Source organism: Eurosta solidaginis, chromosome 1 (genome assembly GCF_040869045.1).
Source record: "Eurosta solidaginis isolate ZX-2024a chromosome 1, ASM4086904v1, whole genome shotgun sequence".
NCBI lineage: Eukaryota > Metazoa > Arthropoda > Insecta > Diptera > Tephritidae > Eurosta > Eurosta solidaginis.
The window spans coordinates 90,575,772-90,588,870 of record NC_090319.1 but is presented as its reverse complement, the minus strand read 5'-3'; the positions used below and the strand labels follow the sequence as shown (position 1 = coordinate 90,588,870).

At 32.1% G+C, this 13,099-nt stretch overlaps 1 protein-coding gene and 1 pseudogene across 9 annotated transcripts in view; one reads left to right on the top strand and one right to left on the bottom strand.

The window, feature by feature from the left end:
• The window catches only part of LOC137236462 (rho GTPase-activating protein 39-like), a 556,674-nt gene that overhangs the window by 310,515 nt on the left and 233,060 nt on the right, over positions 1 to 13,099 (top strand). The window contains exons 7-8 of one of the 9 annotated variants that reach the window (XR_010948431.1): positions 3,012 to 3,085; positions 3,237 to 9,498. The exons of the other annotated variants lie outside the window; for them this stretch is intronic. The gene's annotated coding sequence lies outside the window, so the exon portion shown is untranslated. Of the gene's footprint in view, positions 1 to 3,011; positions 3,086 to 3,236; positions 9,499 to 13,099 lie in introns of those variants that run through there. 9 annotated transcript variants of the gene reach the window in all.
• LOC137237217 (hematopoietically-expressed homeobox protein HHEX-like) overlaps positions 1 to 13,099 on the bottom strand; it is a 463,868-nt pseudogene that overhangs the window by 414,701 nt on the left and 36,068 nt on the right.

Genomic DNA, 13,099 nt, shown 5'->3' with positions numbered 1-13,099 from the left:
TTACTTTCTGAAAATGAAATGGAAATTCTGAATATGAAATGTGATTTTTTGGATATGAGATGGTAATTCTGAATATGAATTGTAATTTTCTGAATATTAAATGGAAATTCTGAATATTAATTGTAACTTTCTGAAGATGAATTGTAATTATCAGAATACTAAATGGAAATTGTGAATATGAATTGTAACTTTCTGAAAATGAAATGGAAATTCTGAATATGAAATGTGATTTTCTGAAAACGAAATAGAAATTCTGAATATGAATTTTAATTTTCTGAATATTAAATGGAAATTCTGAATATGAATTGTAACTTTCTGAATATCAGTTGTAACTTTCTGATTATCAGTTGAAACTTTCTGAATATGAATTGAAATTTTCTGAATATTAAATGGAAATTCTGAATATGAAGGGGAATTCTGAATATGAATTGTAACTTTCTGAATATGAAATGGAAATTCCGAATATGAATTGTAACTTTCTGAAAATGAAATGGAAATTCTGAATATGAAATGTGATTTTCTGAATATGAAATGGAATTCTGAATATGAATTGTAACTTTGTGAATATGAAATGGAAATTCTGAATATCAATTGTAATATTCTGAATATGAAATGTGATTTTCTGAATATAAAATGGAATTCTGAATATGAATTGTAACTTTCTGAATATGAAATGGAAAGTCTGAATATGAGTTGTAACTTTCTGAAAATGAAATGGAAATTCTGAATATGAATTGTAACTTTCTGAATATGAAATGGAAATTCTGAATATGAGTTGTAACTTTCTGAAAATGAAGTGGAAATTCTGAATATCAATTGTAATATTCTGAATGTGAATTGTGACTTTCTAAAATGAGATGGAAATTCTGAATATGAAATGTGATTTTCTGAATATGAGTTGTAACTTTCTGAAAATGAAATGGAAATTCTGAATATCAATTGTAATATTCTGAATATGAATTGTAACTTTCTGTAAATGAGATGGAAATTCTGAATATGAAATGTGATTTTCTGAATATAAAATGGAATTCTGAATATGAATTATAACTTTCTGAATATGAAATGGAAATTCCGAATATGAATTGTAACTTTCTGAAAATGAAATGGAAATTCTGAATATGAAATGCGAATATCAATTGTAATATTCTGAATATGAATTGTGTCTTTCTGAAAATGAGATGGAAATTCTGAATATGAAATGTGATTTTCTGAATATAAAATGGAATTCTGAATATGAATTGTAACTTTCTGAATATGAAATGCAAATTCTGAATATGAATTGTAACTTTCTGAATATGAAATGGAAATTCTGAATATCAATTGTAATATTCTGAATATGAATTGTAACTTTCTGAAAATGAGATGGAAATTCTGAATATGAAATGTGATTTTCTGAATATAAAATGGAATTCTGAATACGAATTGTAACTTTCTGAATATGAAATGGAAATTCTGAATATGAATTGTGATTTTCTGAATATTAAATGGAAATTCTGAATATGAATTGTAACTTTCTGAATATCAATTGTAACTTTCTGAATATCAGTTGAAACTTTCTGAATATGAATTGAAATTTTCTGAATATTAAATGGAAATTCTGAATATGAAGGGGAATTCTGAATATGAATTGTAACTTTCTGAATATGAAATGGAAATTCTGAATATGAATTGTAACTTTCTGAAAATGAAATGGAAATTCTGAATATGAAATGTGATTTTCTGAATATTAAATGGAATTCTGAATATGAAATGGAAATTCCGAATATGAATTGTAACTTTTTGAATATGAATGGAAATTCTAAATATGAGTTGTAACTTTCTGAAAATGAAATGGAAATTCTGAATATGAAATGTGATTTTCTAAATATGAAATGGAAATTCGGAATATGAATTGTAATTAACTGAATATGAAATGGAAATTCGGAATATGAATTGTAATTATCTGAATATTAAATGGAAATTCTGAATATGAATTGTAACTTTCTGAATATGAAATGGAAGTTCTGAATATGAATTGTAACTTTCTGAAAATGAAATGGAAATTCTGAATATGAAATGTGATTTTCTGAATATGAAATGGAATTCTGAATATGAAATGGAAATTCTGAATATGAATTGTAATTTTCTGAATATTAAATGGAAATTCTGAATATGAAATGTAACTTTCTGGATATCAATTGTAACTTTCTGAATATCAGCTGAAACTTTCTGAATATGAATTGAAATTTTCTGAATATGAAATGGAAATTCTGAATATGAATTGTAACTTTCTGAATATGAAATGGAATTCTGAATATGAATTGCAACTTTCTGAATATCAATTGTAACTTCCTGAATATCAGTTGAAACTTTCTAAATATGAATTGAAATTTTCTGGATATTAAATAACTTTCCATTACACCAACCAATTACAACAACCTTATGGAAATCCTTAACTTCTTTTGCAAATATATCTTGACAGAAATACAATTTTTAATTTTCTCTTTCGGACTCTTAACTGTGAGGTCAAAACCCGTCTTTTGATACCCCATTCAAAGATTTTGGATAAAAATTAGTGATGCGCCGTTTTGTAAAAAAATACCCTTACCTTTTTTAAACAGAACACCTTTCTGCATTGGCGGCCTTCGGCCGAGCTTTTAAACAATAACCATGGCCGGTCCAACACCTTCTTGGGGATCAAAACTAACTCAGTCAAAACACTTTCGACGCAACTGCTTTCTCTGTGCACAACAATTACACCAACCAATTACTACAACCACATGGAAATCTTCAACTTCTTTTGCAAATATCTCTTTATAGAAATACAATTTTTAATTTTCGCTTTAGGATTCTTAACTGTGAGGTCAAACCCCGTCTTTTGATACCCCACTCAAGGATTTTGGAAAAAAAGTAGCGATGCAGCGTTTTGTAAACAATTACCAGTATTTTAACCATTTTAATCAACAAACTTAGAACATACCTCCGAGTTATTCACTTTAATTATTAATATTTCTTATTCGTTGTATTTTTAGTTCTTGGAAACGCACTTGGAAAACACGTTTTTCACACTTCTGCTTTTCAGCCGTTTGCCGGTCAAATGACTTGGGTATGTGTGGTATGTAAGTTAACTTATTTCACATTTAAGTTTCAAAAAAATATATTTTCGGGAGCTTAGCTCCTTTATTGGTTCAACTTCAACTTAAGACTAACTTTACAAAATTTGTTATTACTTAAATCTAACTTGCTCTGCTACTCAGCTCTGCCACTGCCTCTGCTGTTGTTTTACTCGCTTGAAGATTTCCATCGCTTGTTGCAGATGGCCTTTTGCGGACGGTGCGCTTCTCATCAATTGTTGCATTCACATTTGCTTATTTTCAAGGAGTCATATTTCAGTACGTGACTTTACTTTATTTACTTTTCTGTGGAATGTGGTGTATTCTTGTATTTGTAAGCTTTGAATAAATATCTTTTGAATGTGTGTCGTGCTAACATGTATATTGCAAAAATATCGAAGCGTTAAATATTTTCGAAACTTTTGTTCGATACTCATCACAAATAAACTACCCAGATTGCGCATTCACGAGTGCAAAATTGCGCATCTACGTCACAGCTGCCTACTTAAGCGAAAGAAAGAGAGAAAAAAACAAGAACTAAAAGAAAATGACGTAATCACTGCCCATAAAAACTGCTGAACTAATGTTTACATGCGCAATGCGCCACCTTCTATAATTCCTTCATGGATACTTCTGGTGAAATTATACAAGGTAGAAGCATGAAGCACAATTATACAAGGTGGAAGCATTAAGCACGATTGAGTCACCTAAAGCATTGTTTACATTATATAGTTGCGCAACTTAAGTAGAGGTTATATAGCGAATTGATTGGAAGGCAGTAGATGAAGGCACTCGAATGGGGTGGAATGAAGGAAAAGAGTAAAACACATTCAATCTTTGTATCAATCTTTAAGACAAAAGCAAACGAAATGACTAAAAACCTGAATAAAGATTAAAATTATCTCTTTAAAACAACTAAAAAACGCTATATATGCTAAAACGGGCAATGTTTATGTCTGCTTAAGGTTTAACTTTCACAATATAAACGATTTTTGTAGTATATTACTGACACAATTATTGAAGGTATTTTGATACAATGCAGCTCTGTTCTTCATACATCATGCATCATTTAAGTTGCGCTACTTAGTAAGGTTTACAATGACCTAAAGTTTATTTAGAATTTGACAACTGATTATGAAAGCTTCTTAGACCGAGAGTGCATTTTGGAAGTATGGAAAAGAATATAGAAAACAGTAAAAATTGTGAGAGACATTAAATAATTGTATGGTATTAAAAGTAAAATTTTAAATATTTCGTGGTTAAACTAAACAGTTTGCCTACTTTATACATACACAGTGAAGTTTATTTTTAAGACAAGGTCTGAAATAACAAGTATCTTTTTGAAAAGGGTAGCTCAGGCAACTCAGAAGCATATGTTGAATAGCAGAGAGTTGATATCAGTCATTTCTAGTTATTGTATCATGCTTCGCTGCATTTGGCGTGATTATTAGAAGCAACCGACTGCCGACCACTAGCGCTTTAAGAAATTTCCTAACTGATAACCCAGCGTGTATACGAATCGTGAAACAACTTCGAACATAGCCATCGAATGAAAAGAAAAAATATAACCTTGAGCGTTTATAGTGAAACTTCCAGGAGATTTTTTTTAATAATCTTGTAAATATTTTAAGTACCTACTTAATTATGACTATGAAGGTGCCCGAATGTTTTTAAGTAAGAAAGCATTTTATACCACTTCAATTTTGACGGTTAGCAAAAACGTAATGGTTGTTCACTATAAAACCGTTTGACATAAGCCTTTTCTATATCTTAATCTTTATTGTACTCTGCACCAAAGGGTGTTTATTCGACATATTTTTTGTTTGTTTTAACTAAGGCAGCTGTACAAATGTATTGAACGTTTAGTTGATTTTCTCGAAGCTAACAAAAGCAAATACTGAAGTGTTTTGTTTTTTATTCTTTGGAGTGTTCATAAAGTGTATGCATTAAATTTGCATACTAATATACTGAAAAATTAAAAAAGTTACATCGGAAGAATATTCACTTGTGTTTGTTCTTCTCCCTTTTCCTCCTTCACGAGGGGAGCGTCCGCCATTTCCAAGGCAGATGTCCCTTTTGTTACCTGATTATGAAACTACAACGGTGCTCAGAATGATCGATTTTTGCTTTTTTTTTTTAATTTCTAATTATTTTGTAGTTTATAATTATACAAACTAGAAACTTTGTAGGACAAACAAACAAAAAACACTTGTCGCACTTCTGCTTTCGGCCGTTTGCCATTCAAATGACTTAGGGGGCAAACACAATCGACTTTTGCGCTGTCTTGGCGCTTACGTTGAGTCACCAGCTGATTTTGAACACACGCATCCCAATTCCTATGTTCATAATCCACAAAAAACTCAACGCCAGCGCCAAAGAAACAAAACAAGATTCTAAAACCTACATTTTCACTTGCGCTGTCAGTTCATTTGTGCAATTTCTTGCAGCTTTCACAAAAAACTTGAACTTTTATTTTTGTTTTATTTCATTTTAAAAATATTTAAATTTTCAAGACCAAAAAAATTTTATTTTATTGTTTTCAATATCAAAAAATCAAAATTTGAGTTTTCATTTTGCGTTCATTGTGGCAGACAAACTTGCAACGTGCGGTACTTCAAAGTAACCCCAACGCCAAAACAACGCAAAATTCGATTGTGGTTGGGCCTTTAGGTAGATGGCAAAAATATAGAAGCGTTAAATGTTTTCGATACTTTTGTTCGATACTCATGGTGAAATTATACAGGGTGGAAGCATGAAGCCCAATTATACGAGGTGGAAGCATAAAGCACGAATGAGCCACCTAAAGTTTATGTACCGAGAGTGCATTTTGGAAGTAGAGGCATTAAATAATTGTATGGTATTAAATGTAAAGTTTTAAATATTTCGTGGTTAAAGTAAACAGCGCCAGCAATCGCCGAAACTTTACATCGATCTAGACCGGAGATTAATGGAGCGAATTCGTTCAAATTTTTATTTGGACTAAAACTGGGGTATCCAGCAACAGGGAATACAAATTTTGAAAAATGGGCGTAGCTCCTCCCCTTGATGACTTAGTTTTTCGCCAAAATTCGGGAGCTGAAACTCCGGTAATAATTGGGGTATCGTCGAAAAATTTTATGGAAATAATCTGTATGCAATGGCAATAGCGCCTGACAAAAAAGATCAAATCGGTTCATAATCCCTATCATCTTTTTAAAAAATTTAATAGGAACAAATATTTTTTTTATTTGCTATGAGCCATAGTAAATAGTAGAGCGCACAATAAAAAGTTGAATTTATTTTCACTGCGATTTTTATGTAAAAGTGGATGTTTTGTTTCAAAATTTGTTTTCCCTGTCGCTGGCTACCCCAGTTTTTGTCCAAATACAAAATTTGAACGAATTCGCTCCATTAATCTCTGGTCTAGGTCGATGTAAAGTTTCGGCGACTGCTCGCGCTTTCCGCGCTCTAACTCAGAAATGGTTGAGCCCACGGAAAAATACTTCAGGTTGGACTTGTGGAGAACTTCATGATGTCCAACTTCGTAATGAGGGTGAAACACGAGTAAGCCATAGGAAGCGAGATATTTGCGAAAGCCGAAATTTGGCGACCTTTGACCTTGAATATCTCAAGAAGCGAACATGCGATTTATTGTGACTTTTAATGACAGCTTTACAATGCCAAAATAAAGGCGTATGCAAGTTTTCAGCCTCTTATCTCAAATTCCGAGGTAAACCCTTAAATGACTGCCCTATTATAGCAACAGATAAAAAGCATTTTCGGAAAGCCCACCTGTTCGCCCATTAGTTTGGCAAGGAAAACTTGCACGTCTATTGCAGCTCAGAAGAGACCCAAAAATTAATAGGGTTTGTCCTGACATTGTCCATTTTTAAAACGAACACTGATACACTTTGATTACAGTCATGAAACTGTCCCAATTGAAATGTTACCAAACTGCGCACTTTAAGCTAAGATGCTTAGTTTGATGACCGTTACCGAAAACGTCATTTTACCTAAGGTGAGTAGTTTGATTACTGTCACCAAACTCATTACTTTGTCCTCCGATTTTCGCTTTGATGACTGTCATCAAACAACGCACTTTATCTCAAAGACGATTGGTGACGGTCATCAAAGTAACCGGAAGTAGTTGAAGTGCGCACTTCTCATGTGAAAAGGTCATCAAACAACGCACTTAACAGACATATAAATATATATATATATATAGATATATAAATTATTAAAAAATTTTTTATTGTTATATTAATTATTAATTTCTCGAAAAAAAAAAAAAAAAAAATAAATAAAAATGCTAGTTACTGGGCAAAATAAGCGCAACATGCAGTAATCAATTGTATGGTTGCATGTTGGCAGTATGCAATTGCATGTCTTTATGTACCAATTATATAATTAAAGTATGCATTTTTTTAGAATGTATTTTTGAACTTGTGAAGTAACAAAAAAACTTAAAGTATAGTCAATACAGTTTTGTTTGTTACGGTGTATGCACGTACATAGGCTATGTTGCTGATACATATGCACATAAATTTCGAGTAGTTTTTGTAATTGATATTAACTATGATTAAAAGTTGAATGTATCGTTAGACAGATGTACATACGTAAGTGTATCGTATGGTATTGTGTGGTTTTATTCTACTAGCAGCTATAAATATGTATGTATGTTTATAAAATATGCTAAAGCAACGTTATAATAAAATTGAATTTTATTAAAAAAATGCCATCAAAACCGAAATATTAATGAAGTAAATTTTGTTTGGTTACTGGCAACCGCAAAATTTACTTACAAATTAAAAAAAAAATAGTTTAAATTTCTGTGTATACATGTGCGTATATTGTGTTGCTGATACATATGTACACAAATTTAAAGTACTTGTATACTTGAGAATAAGCATATTTAAAAGGTGAATGTATTTCTATGCCTATGTATATACGTAAGTGTATGATAAAGTATGGGTGAGTTGATTCTACTAGCAACTATGAATAGATATGTATGGTTATAGAATATGCTGAGTCAAAATTATAATAAAATTGCATTTTATTAAACAAATGCCATCAAAACCGAAATATTAATGAAGTAAATTTTGTTTGGTTACTGGCAACCGCAAAATTTACTTACAAATTTTAACCTAAGCCTTATACTGTTTTCACACAGACGGCTTATTGAATAATAAAGGCAGTTTTCTACATTAAGAGGCTTATTGAGCTCAATCTTCCCTACAAAATTCGAATCCATAATTATTTCATTAGTGACTAATCGAATGCCTAATGAAGTCAAAAGCACAATGCAACTCTGTTGGGAGCGTTCTGTTTCTTAGTTTTTGGTGTGCTCAATGCTTAAAAATGCGATTTGTCAAAGTAAATGTCATTGTCTGTCATATAGCGTTGTCATTTTATTCGCTTGACATTTCATCCTTCATAGGTACTAATCGAGCAGTTACTTCTGTGTGAAAGCAAAAAATTTACGATTTCATTAGAAGGTGAAATGAGATCATTAAGTGTCTGTGTGAAAACAGTATTAGGTAAAAAAATTAGCGCTTATGCTGAATGCGAGCAGCAATTAAACACGCCTCAAGTTTTGCGTCTAATGTAACATAAAATTAGGCGTTATTCTTATAACATATTTGGATGTTAACTTAATGAAAACGTTTTTCTTCTACAGTGTCATCCTAAGACAGCTTAATTGTTTAAATATGTTTAAATTCAATTATAAATTTAAATTCAAAGTAAAATAAAGTTTAAATTCCTAAATCGTCCGTATTACGGAACGAACTCACCCATTATATGGTGTTCTCGTTGTAGTAGCCGGTGGTGCAGGAGGCCGTTTAGGTGGGCCTCTGCCTTCTTGTTGTCACTGTTGGTGCTGCAGGAGGCCGTTTTACACTTACAATTTGACAGCTAAAATGTATTCAAAAAAAAAATAGCACTGAAAAAATGGTAATTAAAATTGATTCATAAATAAAATTATAATATTGATAATTAGAAAAATAGATAGCTAACCGCATATCTGAAGTATATGGGGCATATGACCAAAGAATATAAGCAAAACTGTACCCAAAAGAAGAGGAGCCTCTTCTAACTTCACATGATAATAGTAAGTTATCCTCAATGGAACTTTAAAATTTTACACTAGTTCGTAACTATCCAAAAGTGCAAATAAATAACTAGTTCTAAAGTGGAAATTTGTGTATAGTGGTGAAGACAACTTCCATCTCCTAATACATCGTAATGTAAAAGAGATAGATGGCGAACTGTTAGCGGTTCAGAATGCAATAGAAGTGCACCAGTTTTGAACTAGAGGTTCTCTTACGGTGTAGTTTCTGTGATTTTATGTTTTATTTCGGAACATTATTATTGTGGTTATGATAATTTTTTTTTATTTTTTTTATTTTTGTGACTGAAAGTGAGGGAGGGGGGGGGGGGGGCATTAAGCAACCCTATCATTTGCTTGCTAAACATTTTATTAAATACAAGTGGTATTTCAGCACCTCAGTAATCTCTGTTGCTAATATATGTAAATTTTAACACCAATTTAAAACAACTGCGCGGAGCCCTCCAATTAAGCATTTCGAGAGTTATCGAACTCATTTTCTAATGCAATATTCGCGGAAATCTTCACATTCACTTTTAGTATGCTTATTGGAAACCAAACTCCGACGATATATATAACCATGTTCCTACAGAAACTGAGGCTATACAAATGGACAAAAAGTCTTAAATACACATAAGAACACAACTTACATATTTAACGTTGGTATTACTTTCCAAATTTAATAGATTTTAAATTAATACATTCCGCACACACTAATTTCATTCTGATTATATGCGCGATGGCAAATAATTTTACTTTTATCAATATTGAACGATCACCACGCGAACACAACCGACACTTTTAAACGCACTTTACTGCGCCGTGGAAAAGCGCCGTTAAATGGCATGATTTAACTGTGGTTGCTATGGTGGAACCATACAAGGTGGTAGCCGCTGTGAAATTCCTGCAGCCATCATTAAAATTTCCATATACTTTGTTTTTGTAAACCGATGGACTAATGTCAAAATCGTACTGCGCTGAAATTTGATGTGTCAAATCGTATAAAAACTACAAGTCAGCTGTTACCTTGTATAGTTACGCCATGGTGGTTGCCGTTATTGGGAATTTTCCCACACCATTGGATTCTTTGGCGATGCCACCCGCCGAAATTAACGAAAATTTGTTTTAACCACCCCAGACAGACATGAGTGAAAATGAATCCTGACCTTTTCACCTATCACTAGCCAACTAGTACGTTCAAAGGGTGAATCTCCCAAGTGGACCATAACACACCTCCTCGCCCCTTACTAAAATTGCCTCAATTACCTCGTCCACATAGTCAGGATCACCTTCATCCTCAGCAGCTTCATCTTCATCATCTGACATGTCCCAATCAAAGTTTGCAAGAGCTTCAGCATCAGTCAGGCCTTTCCTCTGTGTAAGATTTTCTGCAAACATAATTAATTTATACTTTTTCTATATTCACTATGGACCAAAGTTGGTTTAAAAAAATTCTGTCTCTAAATATTGAATTTTTTTCTATCTAAAAACATAAATAAATTTACTTACCCTTGTACTTCAACATTTTGTTCACTTTAATTTTTCCAGCTATTCAGAAATATTTAAAAATATTTTTTATTTATTAGCAAATTTATTGTGTACTGATCGCGCATATGAAATCACACTGAATAACTGTTTAAAGCAAAAAACATAAACATATTATTGCATTTGCTTTTCTCTTTTATTGCACACACAACATCATTCGGTTGCTTGCTATTTACCGTTATAATACAGTGTATCCCATACGGGAAAATATGGTCATGGACGTTTGATACTGCGGACAAATAAAAAAATCGGTTGCAAAATTTTACTTATGGTTACTAAGGTAACTAAGGCAAGAAACCTAAATCTCAAGTCAGAGATATTAGTGTTTAAAATTGCACAAAACGCCTTTTTCTTTTTTTACGGACCGGAAAAAATGTTAATAAATTTTGTAACCAGAAACAGGACTATGCATTCTCAAAGATTTCGACGTGGGGAACCCGAATCTGGAGTCAAAACAGCTTTTGAGATATTCGAACCTAAAAGTGTAGGCAACACGTTTTAAGGTACATTTGAGGTCATGTCACATCTAGAATTTTTTTTAAGATTGTAAAAATACAACACCCACGTAAAAAAACATTCTTAAAATTCAGAAAAATTTGTTAGCTAAATTTAGAAAAATATTTCTGTAACTTGACTAAAATTTTCTTGTTTCTGTAAGTTTCTTTTAAGGATAACGGTCTCGGAATCCGGTATCTCTGGATCCCGTTCTTTTTTTATGTTCCTAAAATCGCGGGATTATTGAACATTGAAAATAGCATTTAAAACGTGTTTTCCAAATGTCTACCTTTTAAGAGCAAAACACGTATTACACTGGCGAAACATAAAAAAATCTGTTGCAATCACGGCCTCCGTGGTGTGATGGTAACGTGCTCCGCCTATCACACCGTATGCCCTGGGTTCAACTCCCGGGCAAAGCAACATCAAAATTTTAGAAATAAGATTTTTCAATTAGAAGAAAATTTTTCTAAGCGGGGTCGCCCCTCGGCAGTGTCTGGCAAGCGCTCCGATTGTATTTCTGCCATGAAAAGCTCTCAGTGAAAACTCATCTGCCTTGCAGATGCCGTTCGGAGTCGGCATAAAACATGTAGGTCCCGTCCGGCCAATTTGTAGGGAAAAATCAAAAGAGGAGCACGACGCAAATTGGAAGAGAAGCTCGGCCTTAGATCTCTTCGGAGGTTATCGCGCCTTACATTTATTTTTTTTTTTTTTTAAAGTTTTTGCCTATGGCTACTAAGGCAAGAAACATAAATCTCAAGTCAGATTTTCCAAATTGGTTCAGGTTGTAGAGATATTCGTGTTCAAAATTGCAAAAAACGCCTTTTTATTTGCTTACGGTCCGGAAAAAATGTTAATAAATTTTGTAACCAGAAGCAGGACTATGCATTCTCAAAGATTTCGACGAGGGGAACCCGAATCTGTAGTCAAAAAAAGTTTTTGAGATATTCGAACCTAAAAGTGTAGGCAACACGTTTTAAGGTACATTTGAGGTCATGTAACTTCTAGATTTTTTTTTTTAGGATTGTCGTTCTTAGTGAAAATCCAAAAATTTTTAAAACCCATTTCAAGATTTTAGAATATTTTTTTTTTGCTTCAGGTACATATATGTAGCAATTTTTGTCAAAAATCATAAAGAAATCCAGGACAATTTCGAGATCCCGTGATTGAACATTTATATCCCGAAAAATCGGGAAAGCAAAAAATCTCGAAAATCATCATCCCTAGTTTCTACCTAACAAATTAGCAAAAAGTTGTTGTGTACATGCATGGGAATGTAATATAAGCTCAGGGCCATAGTTGGGCACCTTGCACTAACTTTCTAGTTCTCTGAGCATTTCACTTATATTAGTGGTAAAATTTTAAACTTGAATTCAAATCTGAAAATCAGACAACTGTATTTTTTTATTAACAGTGGATCTTATTTTCTTTACTGATAATTTCTTTAATTAATAGGTGACTAAAAATTAAGTGCAATATGCCCAACTATGCATAGTAATCATTTTTTAATTGACTTGACATAAAACAATAAAATTTAAGCTCGATAAACACAATTTGCTTAAATATTCTTGATAATGCGCTTAGTTATTGAAAATAATTGAAAAAATATTTTTTAACTGCCAAGAAATATAAATTATACTTGAAAAATATTTCAAATGCGTAAAAATAGCAATGAAATGCCAAAATTAGTAGTATTGTCTAAAAAATGTCAACCACACAGCATAAAAGATATGCATATAAGTTAAAAAAAAAAAATAAAATTATATGAAAAGAAAAAAGTAATAATGTTTGTAATTAACTATTTCAATTCTAAAAATTATAATAACCAAGGCTCTTACAGCCAAAAGTGACCAAAAATAAGAAAGAAAAAATGTAGCTATAA